This window comes from Agelaius phoeniceus, chromosome 3 (assembly GCF_051311805.1).
Source record: "Agelaius phoeniceus isolate bAgePho1 chromosome 3, bAgePho1.hap1, whole genome shotgun sequence".
In the NCBI taxonomy this organism is placed as follows: Eukaryota; Metazoa; Chordata; class Aves; order Passeriformes; family Icteridae; genus Agelaius; species Agelaius phoeniceus.
Genome location: NC_135267.1, coordinates 87285430 through 87310834, shown reverse-complemented (window position 1 = coordinate 87310834; position 25405 = coordinate 87285430). Strand labels below are relative to the sequence as shown.

Sequence of the window (25405 nt, the reverse complement as noted above, 5' to 3'; positions counted from 1 at the left end):
TAGAAAACAGCTCCAAGATAATGATTTAAAAACAAACAAAAGCAGTAATATAAAGCAGGTTTGAAAGCAAATTTGAGTAGTTCTGATGATGACCACATAGAAGACAGTTTGTGTTGCCAAATAAATTTTGACAGAGTTGCATTTGTGAGGCAGCCAACAGAGAGAAGGTAGAATGTGATTAAATTTCCATTTAAATAAATACCTAGTGACCAGAGATATAAAAAGAGAATTAGAAAAAAAGAGTGATTTATAAAATAAAGTATTGCAGAAAGCCATGGACCTCTCAAAACCTGCAAATGCAGTAGTCCAGGATCAGTTTCTTTCCAGGAAACGAGTGTTCATTTGACAGAGCATCAATACCCAGCTTTAATAGATTCAATTTACAGTCTGGTCTCGTGAAGGAAGGTCCAGAAAGACTAAGAACACATTAGGAGTAAAAACATCAATGCATGCCTGTAAAGAATCTGGGATTGAGGCACTATGAGATCAGAATAATCCCAAACCGAGGAGCTGCCAAAAAGAGGGAGAAAAAAATATCCAGAGGACTGTCAAAGAGCAAAATAAAAAAATATGAGAGAATTCAGCAGATATAATTGGAGATTAGGAAGAATAAACCGAGACTGACACACTTCTATGAAACACTCAGAATTCACAGTGAAAACGATATCATGTAAATAAAAACAGATTTTTGAATAAATAACAAATTGTGGAAACAGAGGTGGAATAAATATACTAAACCTGTAAGTTAGGCCCCATCCTGAATCAGTGACTTTGTTAAATTCTTGATTCTGTTAAGAAGAGCTTGCAGCTTGACTATATCCCAAACTGGATATGCAGCCATTTACTTCTCAGAGCCATTTACTTCTCACTACGATAAAACTGCTGACATTCTTGCCACCTTAAATAATTTGTTGTTCACCTTGTTAAAAAAGTCTGCATTGATGTCTTCAGAGAAAGAGCATAAGAAAACAAGCACACACAGAACAGAAAAGTCAATACAAATCTCTCCTCAACTCTGTTTGGAGACATGAAAACTGTTTTTCACATGCTTGTGAAAACATTTAACTTTTTCTTCTTTCAGACATTGTCATCATAGCAAAACATTTTTGGCTTTCATAAAATCCCAAGGGTCTCAGTCTCTCAGGTGAGTGAACCACAGCCACATCCTGCAGCAAGGATAAGAGTACCATTCCTCTCCTACAGCCCCAGAACAGTTAACTACCACCACTAGTTTCATCCCAGAGCTGATTAATGCAGTCCTGAATGGGTCTCTCTCTTCTGGGTTGGGGCAGGAGGATGGAGAAGGAAACTCCATTAAATGCTCCTTCCTAAGAATTTCTGTTTGCCTGAAAAGTCTTGGATCCCCACTGATTGAAACTTTTGCACAGATTTTCAAAGCCTGGAGGAGAAAAAAGAATAAAAGGCCTTAATTACTAGCTTTGCAAAATGACAGGGGTCTTTAATTTTAATTGATTTGCATAATTTAGGCTTAATTTTGTATTTCAAAATGCTTTCCAGAATTATATGTTATATATTTAAGTAGGAATTGTGAGGAAGGTTAAGAATAAGAGAGGTTTAAAGCTGTGAAGCTGGTGAGGGAGAAGCCTGACTACTGTGCAAACACTCACCAGCAGCATGAGTTAATGTACACAGTGATCCTGATAACATAGCAATAATTTTCATATCAAGATGTAATCTGATATTTAATCTTTTACTGAAGGCTGTTTGTTCTACTTAACTATCAGAAGCTCAGAGCTGAGGTAAAGTTATCCATAGTGATTTGAATGGGAAATTCTCTCCCTGTAGCAAACAGCTAGCAGAGTTTGGGTTTCAGTTTACATGAGCTGTACTTCCCTCATCTTTTTCAGCTTTGACATTTTGTTATAAAATTTGTCCTCTCCTGGACACTTGATTTTAATAAGGACTGGGATGTTTGGGTGCTTCTTCAGGCAAGATCCCAGTGTTCAGAATATGGGATACTGCATGTGCAAACATTGTACCAGCTCCCCACTGGTCACCCCACAGTTCAGCTGGGAGATCCAGAGAGATTTTCCAACCACTGCCACAGACTTGCAATTAACAGAACCTTTCTTATTGATCTTTTGTTTTTTACTGTCTTCTCCCAGAAGTAAAATGTAACTCCAGCACATGTGGATTACTAACTTCATTGGAGAAACAATTCTCCAATGAAGTTTTTTTACTAGGTAGCTTTAACATTAACGAGAGAAGCTATTATACGTTGACTTCAGTCAAGCGGCAGCGATTTTAATTAACCTTCATCCCATGTTAAACTATGTTAGGAGGTCAGAGAGAGAAAATTCAGCTCATTCTCACCTTGTTCTTGTGTCCCACATTTATGCCAGTAGCAAACAGGGTGTGTGGTGAAGAGCAAGTCCTCCGATGAGCAGATGCGTTCCCTGCTAAAGACAAAGTGAACTTGATCTTTTAGAAAAACACTGTCAGTGGATATAATTATAAAAATACATGTTTATTCAACTTCCTAGAGCTTGTAATGTCTGGGATTAAAAAAGCAGGGAGAGTTCTGCCCCTGTAATTAACCTGTTTAAACTGGCAGCTTTATGGTTCCTAAACAGAACTCTGACTCTCAATCAATTCACAAAGAAACAATTGTTTACAGGTAAGCAGGATAGTGTGGTATATTGATGCTGGGTTTAACTGTTCACTCTATCACAAATTTCCTTGTGCATCACTTATCAAATCATTGAGACTGTGTGTCCTAGATCAGTGGAACAAGGATAAATATGAGTTCCTTATTTCTGGGATGGGTAGCGACAAAACAATATGAGGTTTCTTTAGGTGCGCAGACATACCTAGTGTACATTTCTCTCAAAGAAGTTAAATCACGGTTAAAAAAAAAAAAAATCACTTATGAGCATTTCCAGCTTTTCCTCTTCTGCTGACAGCAATAGCAAAGATACAAGTGACTAAATGCACCAGCACCCTCCCCTTCATCCTCTGGGCTCTTTCCTGTCAGTTCATGACTGATGTGCGTATGAAGATTCAGAGCCTTTTAAGCATGGCAGGAAGAATAGTTGCTTTGGTTGCTTGTGCAACCCGGAAAACTTAAATGGAAAAAAAAAATAATGGAGCTGTCTACTCAGCTTCTCACTAGACCTCCCACATCTGCAGGAGCAGCAGAGTCTCTAACAAGACAAAACAGAAAGAAAATACTTAAGGGCCACCTGTGTAGCCTTTTATTATTGCAGAAATCCAGGTCTCTGTCCGAGTTGCTATGACTCTTTGACATCAAATTTCCCAAAATCCCAAATAGTCAAAATTCTTATGTTTTCCAAAACAAAGGAAGAGGATTTGGCTGGGAGCATTCAGCTACACAGCTGTGACATAGCAAGCATAATTGGCTCTGTTGTTCCTCTTTAGTAAATATTTTATTTCAGAGGTTGAGGACCAATGATGTCCTTTTTGAAAACACAACTGTTTCTTGAGTTTTTCCATGTCCAGAGGTCAAAAATTATCTGCTAAATTCAATTTCATTGACTTTTTTATTTGCTTTCAGGAAAGATTATGTGGAATTCCCCAATCAGCTACCCACATTTCCAGGAAATTTCAATTATATATCATACTTCATATCTATGTTTTTATTTTGTCCTTGGAAATCAGTTAATCTTGCTTTCTCTAGGTGCTTCCCAAAGACAAATGTTTGGCTGATAAATCATAAATGTAATGATGAGTAGTTACCATTCCTTTTCCTCAACAAACTAAACAAAACAGAACAGAGGAAAAAACACCTGTCCCATGGTGGACAGATAATAAGTTGAAGTTTTTATTTTTAATTTTAAATTCCTCTTCTGTGATTAAAATATTACCCAAAGTAAAACATCATTTCATTTTCATTTCCACCTGCTATCTCCCCACCATGAACAAATAGTTTAATGTTAAAAATTCTGGCTGTGTCTAGAGAAGACAAAAGATTATAAAACCTGGGAGCCTGATTTGATAATGAATTTTCCCCATTCCACATTAAAATACTAAATAAGTAAAAATATTTTGGAAATTATTTCTACTCTAAAAAACAGACCAAAAAAGCTTTCATTTTCTCAGTGCTAGACTAACTGCCTAAACTAAAATAAAACTTACAGTATTCATTGAGCTGTAATGATGAGTTGACCTCCTTCATTTGCCTATTAGAAGTCTTCAGCTGTTGTTGAATCAGTAAAATTGCAGCAGGCCAACCCAGATCTTTGTGTCTACAGCAATTTTGAGTATTTCTGGGATACTGCGATTCCCAAAATTCTCCCAACTGGAATAGCAGCTTAAAACTTTGGGAGAGAGGACACACTTGATTTAGCAATATATTTAGTCCTGTTTATCTCTCTTTTAGGCATATGAATATTCAAAATGAATTTGTGTGATTATGACTATATTTAAAGTTCAATATGTATTTAACTAAATTATTTAACTACTGACTGAATCAGGATGTGCAAAAAGGGATCTGGATTTTTTTATTATTTGGTTTTAAAAAAAGGAGGAATCATCATGAAAGGGGCTGACTGGCTTCGCTCTTGAAACCTTCAAGGAGAGCTCACTCTGGAATACAACAGATTTCATGCATGAAGTGTATGGGAAAGACAAGAAACAGTAATTCAAGAAAAGAATCCTCAAAATATCTTTCTGAAGTGCTGCGTTTTCTTTCTCACACTGTTATGTTTCAGCATTTTTAAAATTCATGTATTTAATTAAAGAAAGAAAAAGTCTTCCTTATCTACAATTTTATCTTCATAAAAAAGGGATTTCTGAAGCTGGATTGCTGCTGCAATTTAATATCTCAAATCATAGTGTAAATCCACTTATGACATATTTGTTGATTACCTCACCAAAAAGTAACTGAAAAGAAAAGCAATAAACAGCTCTCTGAATGCAAGAAATGTAACAATCCAACAGGAATATCCTATATTTCAGGAATAAAATCAGCAAATTTTTTAAACTCACTTTGGCCCTAATAACCAAGTGATTCTTCTAAAAAAACAAAGCCCTTATTTGTCCTTAAATTCACAACATTTCTCTGACATAGACAGAAAGCAAAGGACAGATATTAATAACCACTTGTGAGAAAGACTGCATGTCACATTTAACACTTCATGTGTATTTCATGCAGATTTCCACATGCATTTTTAAATCACATCTCATCAACTGCCTTGTAGAATGCCTCTTTGTCTATGCATCTCCAGTTTGGCTCTCAGGATGCCATGGAACAGTGAGCAAAAAGCTGTGCTAAAGGACACCTTCTGCAAACAACAAACTTCTCTCCCTTCATCCACAACATCAGTCATTCCTCCCTAGAAGGCACAAATTTGAGCCTGGTAAATCCATGCTGGCTTCTTTAAATTACCTTCTGGTACTTTATGTGCCCAGAAAGAGCTTTCAACAAGATATGGTCAACAGCTTTTTGGAGGTTGAAGGCCAGCTGATTAGCCTATAATCCAGAATGTACTTGTTACCTTCCTTAAAAAATGGGCAGAATCTCAGCTACACACTTTAGAAAATCTCCAAATTCACACTCCGGTGCACTACAAAATTACCGGTGTTTTTCTCTCACTAAAACAAAATACTTTCTGTTTTTATATTGCAATTAGCCTTTACAACACCTATTTCCTTGTATCATTATTTCTATTATAGAAACAACTGTAACTCAGCTAGATCTCTCAAGAAACAAGAGCAGTTGCTTGCATATGCTTATCATTGTTAAGAGCTAAGTATAAACAAGAAGCATTTGCCTATGGGCCAGTATTGTGCAGAAAGCCTGATACTTCTCTGAAATGCAGGACTTTGTGATTTGGGAAGGAGTACAGCTCACATGCTTTGTGGACAGGACATTCTATAGGTGTTACATACGTTGGTGTGTGCCCCACAGATCATACAGATTGCAGATATGAAATTACAGAAGGAAACACAATAGGAAAATGTGGTTTGGACATCTAAATCTGGACTGTGGGATCTCCATTATCTATGGGATTTTAATAGAAAATTGTCAGTTAAATGCCTCTTGGGAATGGTGAGTACATTCAGATGTGATTCATAAGGTGCAATAGATAGTGAATGAAAGTTAATATTTAAAAGACCTATTGAGTTCTGCTCCAGTGAAATCTTTCTTATCATCAGAACTCAGTCATGAGACTCAGCAGAAAAGGAAATTAAATGAAAGTCATGACATCAGATTTCCAAGAAATTACCCACTTCCAGTTCAGTTAGCTCAGCAACCCCCCAAATTAGTGCTGATAAAGGATGTGCTTCAGATAAGCTGTAAAACCTAGATCTTAAACTCGTGAAGTTAGCAGTTTCCACAAAGAAGCGTTTTTATTTTCCAAAAGCTTGAATCAACTACTTTCCCTACTGAGTCTCAGTTTCTGTCACTCACAGTTTACTTGTCATATGTAGATACAGCTGGAAACTCAGTTCTCCCTCCTTTTCAGTCACTAACTCTTGGCTCTCTTAAACAGCTCCTGCCTTTCTAAGAATCACAATGTAATTGCTCCATTCACTTGATTTTAGAGGGGATGAAGAGATTCTTGTGTACTGCTGGAAGAGTCTTCGTGCTGAAAGGAGCTTTGAGAGGACAAGGTGGTGTTCTTCTACAGGCTGAGGGGACAAAGGATGACAGTGTTAGCAGACAAAGGAGTAAGTGGCTCCAAAATCTGATATATTTTATGTTCATCCTGCCCCAAGACTGTATTCAAGGCATACATCCAGGCATACCAGCATTACAGCAAAAGGTGTTAACTTAGAGTTTTCTGGATGTTACAAAACTTCAATTAGGTTTCAGAACAAGTTGGTTTATTTATATACTGAACTTCAGCATAGACCAGTCATTGTGCATCAGTGGTATCAGAGGTGAGGTTTTGCAACAGTGAAGTGCATTTCTGAGTCTCTTTGGGTTTTAATGCTCATTGACTTGGACAGGTAATCAATTGCTGCATCTCCAAAGACCCATAGATATTGACTTCAGTCTCCAAAAGACTTTACAAAGAGTCATTTGGGGGGGATACTTTCACTTCAAATTGAATTGTGGACTATTCAATCTCTCCAGTAAAATACTGGAACAAACACTAGATGTCAATGCTCCCTCTGCATTTTTAAATAGAATGCAAATGCTCCTGGCTGAATATGAGGTTCCTAGAAGGATCCCAGCTTGTTCTTTTTTTCTGGCAGATTCTTTAAATAGGTATGGATTTTATTTCCTTTACAGACAAAATGCATTACTTCCACAGTTCTCACTCTGCTTCTCCCATAAGACAATAACAATACCTCCTTAGCATTAGGCATGAATCAGCTGTGCAAAGTCTGGAAGAAGGGAGGAGGAAAAATGATGCAGCAATAAATTAACTTGATGCTTATCTCTTGGTTTCTTGCCTACACATCTGATAAAAGACCAAGGGGTGAAAAAGATGGGAAAGATTTATTTTAACAGTGTATTTTTGTTACACATTACCTACTTTGTACAGCAGATTAGATTATTGTTTTTTTCATACTCTGCTGAAAAATGAGTGATAATAACAGAATCAGCAGAATTAATAAACATGAATGACTCAGCTTGCTTGGCAGTAACTGATACATTGGAATTCCGACTCTTTACACAGTCACAATCAAAGAATCCAGTAGGTTGGAAAAGACCCTTGAGATCAAATCCAATTTTTAACTGATCACCACCCTATCAACAAGAACAGGGCACTATGTGCTGCATCCAGTCTTTTCTTAAACACCTGCAGGGACAGTAACTTCACCTCCTCCCTGAGCAGCCAGTTCCAATGTTTAGCTATCATTTCTGTGAAGAAATTCCTCCTGATGTCCAACCTGAAACTCTCCTGGCACAGCCTGAGGCTGTGTCCTCTTGTCCTATCCACTGGTTGGCTGGGTGAAGAGGCCACCTGACTCCAGCCTCCTTCCAGGTAGTTGTAGATAATGAAGAGACTCCTCCTCTCTTTCTGCAGGCTAAACACCCCCAACTTCCTCACCTGCTCCTCAAAGGACTTGCTTTTGCCAGATCATTTCTATGAACTGCCAGTCTTCAATATGTCTAACAAACCTATAAAATGTTACCAAGTAGCAGGTACAAACAGAATTTTTTTTTCAAAAAAGAAGCAGTGTTTACAAAGAAGAACATAGTCATTCAGAAATGTAGACTCTAATAAACTTTTTTGACTCATTAACAGTTCTTAGGATGTTGTACATGAACAAGGTTAGGTATGAAAACATGTACAACATGAACACCATGTAAATATTTTAGCTAAGCACATCAGCTATGTTCCTCTTGCATGTGATCTATTTACTGTGATATATTTGTCATTCCAAGACTGATCCACCTGACAGACCAACCAAACCTGATGTTTTTACTTCAGTAAAACACTAATGTGCCTCAAAATCCTGTGTAGTTCCAGTTTAGGCCTGCAACCAGCATCTTCCATGTGTCCTCAGCCCTCCACCACCTGACAGTGTCCTTCAGCTTCCATGCTGAGCCAGCCCTGCAGCTGGCTTAAGGATGGAAGGATGTGAGCAGCATGGGCAGGCAGGGGTGAGGAAGACACGTCTGTGTATACCAGGTATAAATATCTTTCACTAGACCCAGGATCTTCCTCTGCCCCATGAAAGCTTTAAAATTGGCCTCACAATGTGCAGAGGTACTCCCTGCTCCAAATTAGCATGGAATTACCAGTACCCTAGGCAAGTGCTAATGCAATGGAAGGGTCAAGGAAAGGTGCAATGGAGATAATGAGTTTCAAAAAGGGCACTGAGACATTCAAGCACTGTAAAGTACAAAAATAAAAGTTATTATCAGGAATAAAACTACTTTTTCATACTGAAGTTATTGTGGTTTCAAACAGAGGTACTGTTAAGAAGGGTAGTCCCACTTTAGTAGACAGACTAAAAAAAAATGTAGATAGATCAAAAGGCAGATAGAAAGACAGGCAGGCACACAGAAAGTCAGACCATTAGTCCAAATACTTAGAACTCAAATAGATTATATTTCCAAAGAAATCAATGTACAAAGAATATTCTTACATGATCAGCATGCATCCCTAGAAGTACAGGATGAGGAGCCATCTCTGCCTGCAATCCCCATGTGAGACTGGACTTCAGCCTCTGGGTCCCTCATCAGCAGTGAGGTCCATGGCTGCAGACTGTGAAGGGTGCACACAACACCTCCTTTTACCCTTCTGAGAAGAGGGAACACACCCTCCCAAAACAGAGGGTCAGTTCTTTCTGAAGAAAGACTTTCTGTCCTCATCCACATCTCCTTATGCTCTCCCAACCTCTCCTCTGGGACTGCTCTCACCACCTTGGTTTGGGAGCTTACATGGTTTACATGGGGGGCTGGAGTTATACCATACATCAGACCTTCATCAGCTACATGAACTCCAGGAAAGAAAAGACCTTTAGCTGGGAATGCTGCAGAGCCTATAGTTCCTTTTGATCTATAAATAAGATTTGTAATGCTGCATTGAGAAGAAACAATGAAAATGCTCTCAATTAAACTACTCTCAAAAAATATATCCGAAGAGATTTATATGCTCTGAATAAGTATTCCTCTCAACAGGCAGCATAGCAAGTGTTTAAACATACCAGCCCTTTTATTACCATGTTATTTGTTTATTTCCTGTTTTTAACTGATAGTATTTGGTTTTCTTTTGTATACACCTCCCTAACCCTATTTCACTGGTGGATTTCTCTTTATGGTGGTTTTGATTAGCCCCTCTGTAAACTTATCTGTAAATTTATCTGCATGGTCAAAGGGGATTTGTGATCTCACTACCTGAAATAATTTCCTGTTCTTCCTGTGCTTGCATCATGTTTTGTACCCTGCGTATTTCTGCTTGTACTTTTCACCTGTTCCTTCCAAGTCCTGAGGACCTTCTGTTTTCTCCAACTAGCCCCTTAAATTTCTTCACGATTCTGACACAAATATTTGCCAAAAATTTTCCCACACAGATCTCTGCTACCTCAGGTTTGCAAACTCTACCCAGGAGTGGGAGAACTGAAGCAATCCAAAGCAGGGCTGTGGGAAGGAAAGCTCATGTTTCAGTTTCCCTCACTGTACCAGCAAGAAGCAAAATGATTTGCTGCCACACAGTGATAGGAAAATCCAGAAAAACAGCAGCAAGCAGAGCAATTTTAAAATGTACCTTTACCCAGGCAACATCAAAGTGTTTACTGCCCCATATTTCTGCTTCCTTCCACACCCTCAGAGCTGCTCACTTATACACATCTGTCTATTCATTAACATCTAATTAAGCTGTACATCTGCTGCAGCTTTACATCAGCATTGCATTCCCCCACATTTTAACTGCCTGAAGCTTTCTGTCTTTTTTTTCATTTTTGTTTCCGGTGCAGTAAGAGCTAAAAAAGCCTTTTCATGCTGATTGACAAACAGAAAAAAAAAAAAAAATACTGGGTTTTGAAAAGGATGAAAGAGCAAAGCATGCTTCTCATCCTAAACCAATCTCTCCTCAGGGATGTGCCCCTGAGAGGCAGGGAGGTTTCTTTTAATTAAAGGAACAATGAAAAAAATAAGAGTATGATAGCTGTAGACACCACAGTCAAGGCAGAAATTGGTTAAAATTAGTTCTGGCTTTTTCTGCCGTGAGAAGGAGTTGCACATTATCACTTTACCTCATTTATTCTGCTGCTTGTTTCCAGCCCATTTCTACATTCACAAAAGCTAAAGTGATGCTAGAGATTAATGGCCAAACCCAAGGTGATTTCCTGCCCAGATTTCATACCACCCCTCAGTGTGCATTACTTAGATAGCTCATACACAGTGATGCTGCAGAAAGCCATGGTAGCTGGGAACACCCCTTGCCTCCTTTTTTTTTTTGCTGGTTCTGGCAGGTATGACAAATGGAGATGAAGCCTGCTGGCACAGATAGGCTTGCCCATTCTCTTTTTTCTGAATGTGGACAGATTTCTACTCTGAATTACAAAAGAGAGATCTCAGGGAATGTTCCTGGGTATTTTTCAGTCACCCCTAAATACACTGGTGCTTGGATAATGGACTTCTTGCTTTTTACAAACATTTTCAATGCACACAGTTTCAGAAAAATGTTATGATGCTGAACCCCAGACCAAGAGAAAAATATATTAGGTAAAGAGGTTTATGACAAAGCAGCATGCAGCATTGAGCCATTACTGTTATCAGAAGTAACTTATCCATACAAACCATGTCCCACTGTGGCATTTCAGCACAGAAATATTTACCATAAAGACAGAATTCCTTCAGCAAAGCAAGGCTGCCTGCCTCACTGCTGACAAAAAAAGACTTCCATGAGGTTTACAGTTCTCAGAAAATATTACATACCCTGATAAAATTGTTTAGATTGTGGCTGTCATCACTCAGGTTCTTCAACTTGTTGATGTTCCAGAAAGATTTTATGTGTAAGTGCTTTGTCAACAGATCTCCATGTTAAGCATCTAGGGACATGATCACATTTATAATTTTCTGAGATTCTATTCAAATTCCCTGCAGTAACACAGGCAGTAGTGCATTTTTGCACATATGTCAAAAGTATTTGAAGACCTCAATACCAGTAGCACATGTAAACTGCAAGTGAAAGTCCCATGAACTTATTTTAAGGATGGAGTCTTTCTCCTCTCCTCCTTTACACCGTAGGCCAAAAATCTGATGTAAATGACTTCTTGGGACTTTTATCTTATTTTGAGCATTTAGATATCTTTTGTAAAGACATTGAGGCTTGATTTAGAAGCTGCAAGTGAGATAACCCATCATAACTGGAAGAAAGTTGTTCCACTGATTAATTGCTCTCTTTTAATTTACCTAAGTCTAGCTTCCAGATCCTGAATATCATGGATTCATCTTTCTGACAGAAGTACCACCTACAATAAGCCATCTCCTCCCACGATCACCTCTTAATTTTCTCTTTGATGCACTAAACAGATAAAATTTTCTTGCTTTTTCCCTAGAATAATGTGTTTTTCTATTATTCTTTTCTCAATCCTTTTCAATCCTTCATAATTTCTTTTGAAGGATGACTATTAGGACTCAAAACAAGAGAGTATCATTAGTGCCAGAGGCTCATGACTCATAAGAGCAGTTATAATTCTCACTTAAGTAATTGAAGCAGCTAGAAACATGCTAGTCCTTCTTCATGCCATGACAACCAAAAAGGTAGAACTTCCTTGTTCATATATGATATTTCTCAATCACCTCTTCAGAAGCTGTATTGAACCTTAGCTGCATCAGACTGCCCACTCATGTTCCCTGCTCTGGTGTTGTTTTGCTGCTCTGGTGCTCTTCAGTCAATGATTCTGAGGGTGAAGCTCCAGTTTCTTAAGACTGACACAATTTCTGCATACCTGGCAGTATAGCTGTGCAGGATAAGGACAGACACATTTGTGTATGCGACATATGTGCTTGTTTACTTCGGCAAACGATCCAGAGCAGCCTCTATTTCCCATATGCAATTTATCATTGTTATTCATTTAGTAATTCTGCGTCATCAGAAATACAAATGTGGTATTTACAAGTGCAGTCCTTCCAGATTAGACCTAGTCAAGAATAAACAATGGCAGCACCTGCCCAGAAACAAATTTTTAGGGCTGCGACTCAAATTTATTCTCACTTAGTCCCTACCCAGCTTCTGTGGGCTCTCTTCATTTTGTTTAGCAGTAATTTTCTCACAGAACACTGTGTCAGTATATTACCTATCTCAAAAACGCCTTGGGGATATTATATCACTGAGAAACATTCACTGAACACATCCAGAACCTCAAAAACTGCACTCTCTGCTTGACAGAATCTATCTTCTATAAAAGCATGCTGATGGCATGAATTATATTGCCATTTCCTTCTGCCCCCCCATTTGTGCCTTTCCTTGATTTTGCCACCAGTACACACTCCATGGTTTCTTTGGCAAATCTGCTGAACTGTTTAAGTGATTAGAATTAGATTACATGTAATTATAAACTGGAATATTCCCATTTTTTCCGAGATTTGTTTAAAAAAATAGTCCATGTCTAAGGGAGATCTTTTCTTTTTTTTTTCCCAACAGAAAGTACTCAACTTCTGGCTTTTAACACTCTTTATGAATAACATTAAAATGAGGGGGATTTCATTATTACTCTAATCTCAAATATATTATTACAGCATTGTGTTTCTTTTGGGGTAGTACATATTTGTGAGTATAGATGAACACCATATCTTTCTGTGCATCCTGAGGTGCTGTTTTTCAGAATGGATCTGTACAGACATATAATATCTGTTTTAGCAAAAACAAGGTGATTATACTCCAAAGTTTACTTGAAGTTTGGATCAAGAGACCGTAACTCCCAGCAGAGAAGAGAGCAAGCATCCATGGTAGCTCTTGGAGATGACGAAACTTTATTTTACATTCTTGTGCACGTATTTCCAGTTTTCCTAATGGTATTTTTTTTCTCAGACAAAAGAGGAAGTGGGAGAACATTTGAATACCATTAGAATTTTACTTAATATGGCAAAGCATGTTTTTTAATTGGTGAATCATACCTCACGGCAAAGCAGAAGCTGTTTAGAAAATCTATAACTTGGACTAGTATAAAATATTTTTATTGCAAAGAGCGTGCTTTTAGGAAAAATTGTCTTTCACTGAAAAAATGTTTTATTATTGAAGAAAATAAATGCCAAATTTATTTTACTCAATCTCCTTGAACATGGAATTAAAAAAAAAAGTAAAACAGGCTTTAGGGCTTTAAATCTCTTTTTCTTCAGTTTTGAAACTGGGAAAAAGAAAAATACAAAAATAAAAATGTAGAGGGTTTATTCAGAAACCCTCTATATTATTTTCTGAATATTATTTATTCAGAAATAGCAATAACTGTGGGAAATAATAAGAGAATAGAACTAAACTTTTCTTTGAAAACTTTTCATGAGCCATATTTCTGTTTTTGATTGACTCCAGTTGTGTCATCCAGAGCAGGATCAGGAACAATCACCATGTGATATAATAGCACAGAGTTTGAATGGCAAATCACTGGGATGAAACACTCAAATTAATATTAGCTACATGAGTGAAATGGGTTGAAACAAACTATTCATCAAACAATTTCAAATAATAAACTAATTAATGCAAATTGTGATGTGTTCATGGAGAAATAACAAATGCAAAAAGGGCAAATTTCACTGTCAAATGAATTGTTCTTGCGGAATAATTCATCTAGCTGCAGAAGACAGAAAAGGCTTGAATGCTAATGGGTAGGAGCAAGGAGAAAGCATAGAAATGGAGCTAATTCAGACACAGCAGTAAGTCTACAGATTGCTTGGGAAAAATGGAGCTAGGTACTGCTGAGTCTCTTGAAAAATGTGATGTATCCTAGGTTTAAACCCATGTGTTCAATTTCACAAGATTAATATTTCCGACTGCAGGCTCTCCAATAAAGTGTCTTAAAATGAATCTGCAACACGTAATAGAATAGCTCTGCTCTCAACTTTAAAGGAAATGAGTTATTAATAATACATGGTTATGGAACTATTTGTTTCATTCTGTGAAATTTTGTAGAACCTCAGTAAAATAAAATGTTTTATTAGAATAATTGCATAAAACAAATCCTGCAGAGCCATGATACATTCATTTCAAATACAATCTGTGCTCTTCAGACTTATTTGACAGTGTTGTCACACCTACTTGTTGGACACTACAGCCCCAAAGAGCCAGCTACTGTTTCAGTAATGCAGAGCTGTCAGGATCATTTTGAGTAAATTGGGCATTAAGCATCTCCTCAGGTTTCCCTGTTTCATTCTGGCAGAGCAGTAATACAAGCCCAAAAGAATGCACAGCTCATTTCTTTCTGGATCATATTGATTAATTTTGCAAAGGGGTCAGAGAGAGGGACCTGTGATGTCGGTTGTCATTGATTTCCAAGATGAATGAAGAACTGAGCAGCAACATCCTTCTCAGCCAAAAGATAACACTTAAATACAGTGCAAGCAGTAAGCAAATAATTAGCTTTTCTGAAGTATCAGAACTGCTTTTAGATAACATTCATTTCAAGCAGATGAATGTAGATACTTTGTCCTTTCAAGGCAATTCTTTTTCTTTCAGCTTCAAGTCTTTGCTTGTTATAGCCCCAAAGGACATTATAGGATGCTTCACTGTTTACTACAAGCTTAAGTTGCTAAACATATCTGATTTTGTTCTGCATTCTTGATCAAATCTATTCTAACAAGGTAATAGTTGTGCGCACACTCTTCAGCTGTCAAATATATGTTAAATGGCGAAACATTTATTAAATGTGAGTGCTAATGCCAGGAGAACCAGTTACTGCTACATTTCTGAAAAAAAAGAACAGAAAAAAGCTGTTCAACACCTGCATACACTGTTTTGTACCAAACTGTTCTAATTAGCACATTTTGAGATATGATTAGAGCACTAGAGGAAGCTTTCCAAATGCCATTAATTATGGATGTGATCTTAAATTATTCACTTTGAATATTTTTTCTTGCTATGCCCTTTTATCTTCCACTAACTTTTTGTTGCATGCTAGAATAGTCCCAATTAAACCTCAAATGGATGTCTGTTGCATTAAAGAAAAGGTAAACTGAAAATTAATCAACTTTTTTTTCTAAGGTGCTTCTAAACAGGGAGGATGTGGGTAGCAGTCAATTTTTTTTCCTATTAAATGTTCATCCTTCTCTATCTCAGTCTCTACCAATATTGGAAGAGTGATACTTATACAATCATTAAGCATGAATATTTCCATCTTGCACTAAAATAATATTATAGAATGCAACAAAATATTTGTGCAATCATTCATTTTTACTCCTTTTAAAGATTACTGTATCAAGTGAGTCATCTCAGACTCTGGTGTATCACAAGTAGTATCACATGTAGAGTCTAATAGCTGGTGACCAAATGCTATATGTGATTTTGTTTCCAATAAATGGTGCCAAACCACCTGCATTAGGAAGAGTTTGAAGAACCTTTTCCAGGCTCAAAAGCAACCAGGAATTTATCTTTGCAAAGAAGGGAGAATAGAATTAGGAAGGAGAGAAAGAGAGGGAGGGAAGGATGGTCATAACATAAGGAGGGAAGGACGGCCATAAGAAAAACAGTGAGCAAAGCTGAGGAGAATATAACATTTTTGTAGTGATAAAGAAAGATAATTCCTATATATCTGTTTAAAAATAAAGCTCAAATTTACATATAATACATAGAGACATAGTAAAAGGCTCCCACGTATGTCCTCTTGACTAGGCAGAATAGTCAAACAATCCTAGTGCGTGCGATGACTAAACATTTGCCCTGGATTTTACCTTTTTTCTAGGTTAAAGTTCCTCCTATAAAGCTTCCTCTGGGACCCATTAGAAGCTACTAGCACATACTTGTTTTGTTAAAGACACTGATAAAAATCCGGTGGAAAGGAATGACAATTCTCTTGAAAGCTGTGTAATCCATGTGGCCGTGAAAAAGAGACAAGATGTATTCCAAACTGGAGTGCTATCACTTCACACAATAGCCACATCCTTCTTATAGTTTAACAGACCTGAAGTCTGGATAGGAACCCCCAAAGGAAAACACATCTAGGAGGAATCATTCAGAAGTCTATTCTCCTGCTGGTCCAGTGATGTTTGCCTGGTGTCATGTGCAAGCTGTCAATCTTAAGGATAAGCTGGAATTACCTTTGCATTTGGCATCATTAAAGCTCTTCAGAGGGGCTGCTTCTGACATCCTCAATCAATACCTCATGTGGCTACAGCAGTGGCTCTGTGCAGCAAGCAAGATGCTTTCTGCCACCTGGAAACTGCTCAAAGTCACCATTGAGCTGGAAAATACCTATGAAAAAGATAACATTTCTAATCAGTCTATCAGCAAAAGGAAAGTCTCATGAAAAAAAAGCAGGTGCTCAATGAATGCTGCCCATATCACATAGATGCTCCACTCTAGCTGCCTCAGAATGAAACATGAGCAGACAGAGTGAGGTGCCAACAGATGAGAGAGACTGAACACCCTCATATTGACAGATTGTCCTGAAGGTCTAGAGTGGGACATCTCAGAAAGCAATCATTGATGTCCATTTCATTCCATATGGAGGGAAGATGTTTTTCAATTAATCACCAAAGAGATTTGCTGTAACCATAGGTCCTGTGGGGTCCAGGGGTGTAAGAGTTTCCTGACTAGCTTAGGACACCTTATCTGTCCCACACCCATCTTGCTCTTTCACACCCTCTGAACTTCCAGGAAAAACACACTTCCAGTGTGTCCAAGATGAAAGATAAATAATGAAGAGCAGGGGAAAAAAGACTGAGGAAGAGAAAGTACAATAAAACACCTATCCTTCCTTTACTGGCCAGAGAAATCCTTGCAATTCATCATAAAGAGAATAAACACCAAAGAAAGTAAAATAGATGGCTTAGGAAAACTTCAACCAGGATGTCTCACATATTCAGGCCAGACTACTGGTGATCAAAGGCAACAGTATTTTGAATTGGTCTAGAAATCAGATTTATAAAGCCTGTTATGGCTTCAGATTGTTTTCCCAGCAGAATATTTCCTGGTCACCTCTTCAGGAACAGTTCTTGGAGCCATCAGAGACGTTACAGGAATGTCCTTTTCTTCACTGGTGCAAGGTCAACAAGAGCAAAGAAGGAACATGCTATCAGCAACAATATAGTTTTCCTCCCCATTACTCATTTTTCATCTTTTAATGTTCTCTACACATTCCCAAGACACATTCAGTGCCATGCAAGAACTCCTAGCTCATCATCAGACTGTTGCTAATTATTGATAACTAAAGAGAATATTGTAAGAGATGGAGGCATTCATAGCCAGTTTCTACTGAAGAGCCAGACTTGCAAGCCCTAGGCTGAAGAATAAAAACTTGTAAATTTGAGAGGACAATTGTTTGTTGTTTTCACAGCCCTTCCCCACCCAGCCAGCCTTGAAGTTACCACCAAATTGCTGTTGCAGATCCAGAAAAAGGAGGAATTGCATTTTATCTTAATTTGACTTATTGTGTCTCACTGAAATTTACTTTCTAGAAGTCTTTTAAGGCAAGAAAAAAATTCCTTAGGGAAATGCCATCATCACCATTGTTTCCCAACTGTTTTTCTAATTATATAATAGGTGACATTTTCTTCCTCCCCCTTCCACATGGAAGCAGCTCTCAGGCACAGCAGACAGGAATGCTGTTTTACCAGAGACATTTTTTCACATGCTTACTTTCATCTCAGTAAAAATTACCCTTCATGTTTTCTACAAACATTAAAGAACTCTTGGTGAGTTTTTGTCTACTCGGATTTATACTTGTCTATGTACTTCAGAACATGTTACAGTCATCATTTGCTACTACTTGCAATTACAGGAAAGAAAATTGTGCACCTGACATGGAATAAATTTACAGCAGCTATAAAATACATTGGCCTTTCTGCCCCTTATTTTAAGGACAAAGGCATTTTCAACCTTTTATAAAAATGCTTTGCCAGCCACACTAATTGCCAGTAAATAAATTGAGCCTTATCTTGTCAATTATATATGTGGTGACTATCTCTTCATTTGCTACTACAGCATTCCACATTCTACATACTGGACTGAAGAATTTCTTCCCCTCCCAGCAGTTAAAGTCATCCCAGTTGTTTTTGTGCTCAGGAATTTACAAAGGATGCCAGGCACAAACAAAAGATTCTTGGTGGACCAAATATAAAGGTCTGTGTTTGAACAGGACTAAGGTTACTACTCTTGAAAGAGAAATCAAATTGTGATTTTCCAATCATCAAAACTGTGAAGTTTGGGTTTATATTTTATCTTTGACTGACCCTACCTTCAAAATTATCCAGCGTCCCCTTGTCCCAGCTTGCATAGTAGAATTGGTGTTGGCTACCAGGAGTAGGAAGTTGAGAAAAAAGTTAAAGCACACTGATGACATAAAAGTGGTGATAATTTTAAAATTTCTAAATCCAACATTTACCCCAAAGGAAGCCAGATCTCGGTATAAAACCTCTAACATGCTTGTACCTCAAAAAGCTAAAAATATATTCTTGTTTTCCTTTCTATGCTGAATGGACTTAAAGGCACTGATACAGCTACTGCTGAAGATGATGATCCTCTGTCCATTGATTCCATGGGCATCAGTTGGATTCCTAATGCAGGTAAAGGTTAAAAAGTCATGCCATGTTAATGCTAGGAATCATTCAGTCCTGAGCACATAAAGGGATATTAAAAGGTTCAACTGCAATTCTTGCTTAATTTTAGCTCCCACCACACCAACCAGAATGGTGAAAAAGCATTTCTATAGAGGCATGAATAAAGTCTAACATCTTCAGAGATTGGTAATTCATTTAATGGCTGACCAGGACAACAAAAGCCTAGATATTTTAAGGGGGGAATAAAAAAGTTTCCCATGTAGTTTTGATGGCAGTGGTAAGTCTACAGCTTTAATGAGAGGTGACAAAAGCCATCAGTCTTGTTTCAGTATTGACTGAGGCATGGATTTCTGCCAGTATTTCCAGAGGATTCAGAAGGATGAGGATGTGTGCAATTAAAGCTAGCTACATCATGAAGTGCAGGCAGTGAAAAATCAAGACCTTGATGTTAAGAACAGTTCCTCTCCAACTTTCCCCTCTAAATTTATTTTTTGGCAACATAGTTTACATTGTCTTATAGACATCATGTTACTCTAATTCAGTGACAATTCTAATTACATTTCACTGGAATGTAAAATTTGAGGCATCTTATGAAAACTCAGATAATATCACAGTTCATATTAGCAGAGCTGCTGAATTTGTCATTTAACAGAACCTCTGAAGCATGCTTTGTTCTGTGTGTAATATTCTATTTCACTGGTGAGAAACTGAAGAAAAGGACTAAATACATGGCTTTAGAAAAATTCTAGCATATTTGCATATTTTCTTGGCCATGTCTGGGTCATACAACAGAGTTAAGAGTCATGAAATCACTTTTACCATGATACAAAATATCAATGACAGAGGACAGAGCTAGAAGCTAGAGCTGCACATTCCTGCTGCCTCTCCTCTACCTACCTATAGATCTCATTGTTCAAAAGACAAGACTTTTGCAGTTTACACACTCTGGCTTTTTTGTTTTGGGTTTTTTTGTTTTTTGGGTTTTTTTTTTTGGTTCAGTTTGTGTGCAAAGTAAATGCCCAGGGCAACAATGTGATAAGAGCTCCATTTTCACTTCCTGTGCTTTCTAGGCAATACAAAACATGCTGGAGTTTTTTAAATGCACAAATTAGATTTGGTAATAGGGAGTTAGGGACAACCTTATTTTTCTGTCCTGCTTTAGACAATTTTTAGGTATCAGAATTTTACTACATACACAGGATATTAACTCAGAATGCACTTCCAAAGTATGCTCATTAAGTATTTGCACGCAATCTTCAGTAGAAAAATTCTCTTTTCATTTTAAGTTTTTGGTGTCCAGCAGTCATAGCAAATTTGATACATTGCAAAGCCACCTTGAGTGACAGGATTCCACAAGAGCCTCTTGGGGGCCAAGGGGTTTGGAGGTTAAGTGTGTCATTCAAAGAAATCTTTATCAGTGAGAATGTCATGAACACCCTTGCTGTCATTTATTTTCAATTTCACTGCAATTTCTTCATGACATCAGTTGAAAAGACTTTAGGAATTTTTTCTTTCTGACCAATCAGAATCAGGGAAGTACCTATATTCTGGTGATAGCCTTCTCCTGTGAAACTCTACATTGTCTACATTTCTTTAAAAATAGTAAACTGTCTCCTTACATGACATGTTCCTTTATTTGCTCATGTATTCAAAAGTGAGCTGTACTAAACATGTCTGTCTTAAGATCTTCACACCTTTGAAAATATATCTGTTAAAATATACAGTCTTCAGAAAATGCTGGCAGATAGTAGAAGAGATGGATAGCCCCACACTAGTTTAGATCTGGATAAGTACATTGATTTCAAGAAGGTATGTTCATACACACCTGCTAAAGTTCCAACTAGTAGAAAGCATTCAATCTGTGCATCACAGGTAAATCTTCATTAACATTAGAACTAAGTGCTAACTTCATTTAAAACCTGTTTTCTTAAATTCATGTCAAATGAAATACATACATTTAGGGATTTTTATAGGTGTGGTACTTGAGGTATGGCATGATATAAAAATATTACCAGGAAAAAAGGATAAAAATATTACCAGGAAAAAAGGATACCATTGGTTACCTCAGGTAACCAATGCAAGCTTTTGCAATAAGTCTAAAGGCATTAGTACTCCCCTATATCTCAAAGGTCTTTGCAAAGGCACACAAGTCCGTGTTACAGACTACAATGTCCACTCACCACAAATTTTTCTAGCCCTATTCTAGACCTATTCAGCATTGCTGATTATAGTAATAGAATGACATAGAAAGAATATAAAAAATGTAGAACATGGAATGTTCTTGCAATGCACACTCAGCAAAAAAAAAGGTCAAAAGGAAAAATTTGACCCCCAAATGTCAAAGACAGTAAATTTAGACATCTCTTGGAATAATCATCCAAGAAGAAATAATAAGCATAGTTTTTATGCTGGGGAATTATAGGCCAGAAATGTTATAAAACTGTTGGGGTTTTTTGTATGATGCAAAGCCCTCAAGTGCTACTGATACATTTAGAAATGTGTGTATCTGGTACAGGAACAGACACTTTACACCAGTATCACAGTGTCTGGCTTCACAGACCACCTTTCCTTAATATTGCATTTGCCAGCAAATATTTTATTTGCAGTTAGTCTGTGATGTATTATACAGCAAGACAGATCTGGTAATATAACAATGGCATGGTTTCTATTAAAAAAAGACATACATAAGGTTAAAAGAATTGTTGGCTCTCCACTAGTGCCTGATGACAGCTGGAAGGTCCTGGGAAAGCTTTCACAGTAATATAGCCTGGAAATACTGCCCACAAGTTAGTGATTGACTGCCACTGCTGCCTTCCAGATGTTGCTCCAAGGAAAGAGCACTGTTTCCCTCCTTAGGGTTTTTTGTTTATTTTTACTGTTCAGTTTCCATGAGGGACTATTTCTAATCTTAATCTTCCTTCTTTTGTATTCAGCCCTCAGAATATGGCTCTTGATGTAGACGAGTGGTTTCTCACATAATGCTAAAGTAAAGCATTGAAATATCTGTGTTAGACAATCCAAAACCTGGTCCAGGCTCCTCTCTAACCTTCTCTAGTTACCACATATGCCCTAGGGGCTGCATTTCACAAACAGGGAAAAAAGTCCCATAAAAATAAAACATTAAAAATAATATTTCTTTTTTTGCTCTACCCAAGGGTGTTTTTAGATAGTTATTATACCAGTGTTAAACTGAAATTTCCTATCTAAAAGGAAGTGTCCAGCTTCCTCTATTCCTAATCAGGGACCTGTCTTCATTTCAAGGAAAAAAACATTTGCAATCATTGCCTGCTAATAAGTATATTAACCTGCATGTCTGTTTGCATTATGATTTCTTTCAGCATTTCAGCCCAGTCAGCTACTTATTACTAAGAAGGATCATTACTGATACAATACAATTTATGAATTCAGGGTTATTGCATAGATACAAGCAAGAATATCTGTTTATTTTAATGAGTTTGTAATCAGATAAAGGAATCAAAATGTGATGAATCAAAGGAAAAGCCATCACAAAATGATTCAGTGAATCATCTATAATGACAAGCAGTGGCAATAAAGGAATACATTACTTGTTCAAACAAGAGTATGATCATTAACCAGTCAAGCAGCATGAAAAATGCAAACCAGAAGGCAGCCAAGTGTCCTGCTTAACAGCTCCCAGAAAATCCAGAGCTGGAATGGGGACATATATTTCTGGTATCCAGCACCCTGTGCTGTACTCCCTGCCTGAGCAGGCAGCCCTACACATTTAGCCACTGACATCAGCTACGGTCATATTCCAGGCAGTCTGTCTGTGGTGACACTAATTCAGCTTCTAAGGCTTGGGGTTTTTTCCAGTTTTTCAGTGCTCTAAAAGTTCTGCTTTTCAAAACCAACTCCAAGGCAAGAAGCTGACAGGAAGAGGTGATTTCACCTCTAGGACCAAAAAGAGCTTTTTTTGAAGCAACTGACTTCAAGGCTGAAGATGCACTATTTTGTCATGCAAGCTGACCTAAAAGCCAGAGGCTCACCATGACAGCACAAGCCACAAGCATTTTCTAAATTTTTTCTCTTTGTACTAATGCTAGGATAAAATGTTTGGTCATCCTCCCCACCTATTTTGCCTTAAGATCCTCTCCTTAGACTTCATGTTAATTTATCCTTTTTTTAGCTTGCTTTACAGGTTGTTGATCTGTTTCTTCTACAAAACCATAGCAAAATTTAAAAAAATAAATAACCTATTTCCTGAAATAGGCCACTTATATTATTTAGCATAAATAGGGAATGTATCCCAGCAGAAAAGAACCTGGTCAATAGCCAGAACATGAGCCACCAGCTGTGTCCAGGGTCGATGGCATCCTGGCTAATATCCAAAATAGTGTGGCCAGCAGGACGAGGGAAATGATTGCTCCCCTGTACTCATGAGGACACATCTTGAATGCTGTGCCCAGTTCTGGGCTCCTCACTGGAAGAAAGACCTTGATGTGCTGGAAAGAGTCCAGAGAAGGGCAATGGAGCTGGTGAGGAGTCTGGAGAACGAGTGCTATGAGGAGTAGCTGAAGGAGGAGGTGAGTTTAGTCTGGAGAAATGGAGTCTCAGGGATGACCTTATTGCTCTCTACAATTGCCTGAAAGGGGCGTGGGTGTAGCCAGGTGGGTCTCAGCCTTTTCCAGTCCCAGCCCAGCCTCAGCCTTGTCTCAGGGAGGTCCTTGATGTGGGGGCTGGGGCTGTCCCAGGCTGGGGTGGTGAGATATCCTGGCTCCCAGTTCCAGGAAGCAGTGCTCTCACAGAGTGGTCCTCTGAGACAACATGATCCCATCTGGGTTTCTTTCAGTGAGTCCAATCTTCCCTGCCTCCATGTAAGGATAGTCTATGCACACATACATTCCTATGCAATGCCCTGCTATTTTTTTTTTTCTCATCTGTATAATGCTCTAATAAGCTTCAGAAAATGCCAAAAAGAACTTTTCTTTGTGTAATTATTCAGCTATTTTCTCCACCACATTTTTAGCATGTGTGCTGTTTTCCTCCTCCAAGCTAAAAAAGAAACAGTTTTAAAGCATGTGTCTCATCTGAAAGGATGTGGTTGGGAAGAAGAGAAGTTTATTACAAAGACTTTTGTGTTCAGATAGCCTAACAGGAACTCAGTATATTGCCATTGATTTCCAAGTGGTATAAACATGGTCTGCCCTCAGACTCTGCATCTTGAGGAGTAATTGTTTACTAGTTAGCCATAATGTAAAAAAAGTTTAAATGCTCACATTTTAGTGGCAGCTGTAAGATTACAATTGACTTCTTCTAGTTTTTTTTTTTAAACCCTCTTTCAAAGTTCACCATTAGAAATCTTTTGACTCTCTGAAAATTAATATCAAGCTTGCTGCTTAAATTCACTGTATTCGAAGCCAAAAATTGTTCACAATTGCATTTGCCTCGAGCGGAATCCTGAGTAGGTTATGAAGTCCATCTAATAGCACAACCAAAGAAAGACAAGAAAAAAGGAATTTCCCTGATTTGCCCACAGCAAAACTATTAATAGATGCCAGTGAAATACTGAGTTTTTTTAATTTAATACAATATACTTATTTGAGGTCTAATAATTAATTATTTATTGCAAAATCTTACATTACAAGCCCACTGGCTCAGTGGATTCTTGGACTTGATCCAAGGCCCTTTAAAACACTGCATTTTTTTTCTTTTGAAGTAACTGTGTCTTTTGATACAACTGTGTTTTTTGTCCAGCCCCAGTCTGCATCATTCCTGACACTCACTCTCAAAAACTAAATTAATGTTCTTTATACAAGCCAAACATCCTCTTTTCACCATGGGGAAAATAAGTGGTTGCCTTCAGCTCTTACATATCCTTGTGCTTCCAAGTACTATTGATCAGTGCTAAAGCTTTTTTCTCTTCTTTAACACCCTTTGCTACAGGTCCAGATTCTTTTGCAGAATAACCCTTCAACTCCATATGGACGTGTGCATTAAAGCTTTCCACGTGTTCAAGCAGGAGACAACTCCATGCTGCTTGTTTAACAGAAGAAACTAGCACTGAAGATGCTGAACCTAATTTATGTATTGCTAAAAACTTCCTTTTATGCTTTCAATCAAGAATATTTGAGTTTTGTCCGGGGTAACAAATATGAGCAGGTATTTTTGAACCACCATTAAATTTAGAAACACCTATCCTCCCTCTTCTTACTGTCTTAATCTAAACACTGCTCATCATTATCTATTTTTGAACTCTCTATCCTCTTCCCTTAAAACTTGTGTGAAAGTTTGGAAAGCCTGAGTTTGAAAAGATGTCAATATATTTTGTCATTCAAAATTCCAGTA

General features: G+C 37.7%; 1 long non-coding RNA gene across 2 annotated transcripts in view; it reads right to left on the bottom strand.

Moving 5' to 3' along the window:
• LOC143693595 (uncharacterized) overlaps nt 1-25405 on the bottom strand; it is a 44007-nt gene that overhangs the window by 15639 nt on the left and 2963 nt on the right. The window contains exons 2-4 of one of the 2 annotated variants that reach the window (XR_013181448.1): nt 16640-16793; nt 2335-2420; nt 739-1399 (exon numbers count right to left, since the gene is read on the bottom strand). This is a non-coding gene — a long non-coding RNA (uncharacterized LOC143693595). The remainder of the gene's footprint in view (nt 1-738; nt 1400-2334; nt 2421-16639; nt 16794-25405) is intronic. The other variant, XR_013181449.1, reaches the window with a different exon arrangement.